Genomic DNA, 2,500 nt, shown 5'->3' with positions numbered 1-2,500 from the left:
ACGGAGCTACCGAATTGGAAACCATCAATCTGGGAAAATAACAACTCACACGTGTGCCCCTTATGCTAACTTGAATTTAGAAACCGTCCTCAACAAAATCCCACGTTCGGGCGCAAAACTGCACGTTTGAGGCCACATTTTCAATGATGCTGGAAACTTACATTCAAAGCTGGGAAAATGTGCTCATCTACAGGCATCCCCACTTAGGGACGTCGTAGCACCTTGACTCGGGTGGCGTTGGAAAGGGTGTCTGGTCCAGGGAACACGGGCGTGTCAAGGTTGCCACGCGCACGCGCATCCCCGCTAAACAGGAGCCCAAACAAAACTTTAAACGGGGCTACGGAAAAGGGGAGAGCTTTTTCGGGGACAAACACACTCACGTCGGTGCCCCCTGTTCCAACTTGAATTTAGAAACCGTCCTCAACAAAATCCCACGTTCGGGTGAATAACTGTGAATTTTAAGGCACATGCCTCTCTGGGCTGGGAGAGTGCATTCAAATAGGAGAAATTGGCTTCATTTAGAGGCATCCCCACTTGGGGACGTCGTAGCACCTTAACTCAGGTGGCGTTAGAAAGGTCTGGTCCAGGGGAACACGGGCGTGTCATGTTTGCCACGCGCACGCGCATCCCCGCTGAACAGGAGCCCAAACAAAACTTTAAACGGGGCTACGGAAAAGGGGAGGGCTTTTTCGGGGACAACCACCACTCACCTCGGTTCCCCCCATCCCAACTTGAATTTAGAAACCGTCCCCAGCCAAATCCCACGTTCGGGGGCAAAACTGCTCGTTTGAGGCCACATTTTCAATGATACTGGAAACTTACATTCAAAGTCATCTCCACTTAGGGACGTCGTAGCACCTTAACTCAGGCGGCGTTAGAAAGGTCTGGTCCAGGGGAACACGGGCGTGTCAAGGTTGCCACGCGCACGCGCATCCCCGCTAAACAGGAGCCCAAACAAAACTTTAAACGGGGCTACGGAAAAAAAGGGGAGAGCTTTTTCGGGGACAAACACCACTCACGTCGGTGCCCCCTGTTCCAACTTGAATTTAGAAACCGTCCTCAACAAAATCCCACGTTCGGGTGAATAACTGTGAATTTTAAGGCACATGCCTCTCTGGGCTGGGAGAGTGCATTCAAATAGGAGAAATTGGCTTCATTTAGAGGCATCCCCACTTGGGGACGTCGTAGCACCTTAACTCAGGTGGCGTTAGAAAGGTCTGGTCCAGGGGAACACGGGCGTGTCATGTTTGCCACGCGCACGCGCATCCCCGCTGAACAGGAGCCCAAACAAAACTTTAAACGGGGCTACGGAAAAGGGGAGGGCTTTTTCGGGGACAACCACCACTCACCTCGGTTCCCCCCATCCCAACTTGAATTTAGAAACCGTCCCCAGCCAAATCCCACGTTCGGGGGCAAAACTGCTCGTTTGAGGCCACATTTTCAATGATACTGGAAACTTACATTCAAAGTTGGGAAAAGGTGTTCATTTACAGGCATCTCCACTTAGGGACGTCGTAGCACCTTAACTCAGGCGGCGTTAGAAAGGTCTGGTCCAGGGGAACACGGGCGTGTCAAGGTTGCCACGCGCACGCGCATCCCCGCTAAACAGGAGCCCAAACAAAACTTTAAACGGGGCTACGGAAAAGGGGAGAGCTTTTTCGGGGACAAACACCACTCACGTCGGTGCCCCCTGTTCCAACTTGAATTTAGAAACCGTCCTCAACAAAATCCCACGTTCGGGTGAATAACTGTGAATTTTAAGGCACATGCCTCTCTGGGCTGGGAGAGTGCATTCAAATAGGAGAAATTGGCTTCATTTAGAGGCATCCCCACTTGGGGACGTCGTAGCACCTTAACTCAGGTGGCGTTAGAAAGGTCTGGTCCAGGGGAACACGGGCGTGTCATGTTTGCCACGCGCACGCGCATCCCCGTTGAACAGGAGCCCAAACAAAACTTTAAACGGGGCTACGGAAAAGGGGAGGGCTTTTTCGGGGACAACCACCACTCACCTCGGTGCCCCCCATCCCAACTTGAATTTAGAAACCGTCCCCAGCCAAATCCCACGTTCGGGGGCAAAACTGCACGTTTGAGGCCACATTTTCAATGATACTGGAAACTTACATTCAAAGTTGGGAAAAGGTGTTCATTTACAGGCATCCCCACTTGGGGACGTCGTAGCACCTTAACTCAGGCGGCGTTAGAAAGGTCTGGTCCAGGGGAACACGGGCGTGTCAAGGTTGCCACGCGCACGCGCTTCCCCGCTGAACAGGAGCCCAAACAAAACTTTAAACGGGGCTACGGAAAAGGGGAGGGCTTTTTCGGGGACAACCACCACTCACCTCGGTGCCCCCCATCCCAACTTGAACTTAGAAACCGTCCCCAGCGAAATCCCACGTTCGGGCGAATAACTGTGAATTTTAAGCCCCTTTTCCTCTCAAGCTGGAAACGTGCAAAGTTGGGAAAAGGTGTTCATTTACAGGCATCTCCACTTAGGGACGTC

This window comes from Osmerus mordax, unplaced genomic scaffold (genome assembly GCF_038355195.1).
Source record: "Osmerus mordax isolate fOsmMor3 unplaced genomic scaffold, fOsmMor3.pri Scaffold_72, whole genome shotgun sequence".
Classification (NCBI taxonomy): domain Eukaryota; kingdom Metazoa; phylum Chordata; class Actinopteri; order Osmeriformes; family Osmeridae; genus Osmerus; species Osmerus mordax.
This window is presented reverse-complemented; position numbering follows the sequence as displayed.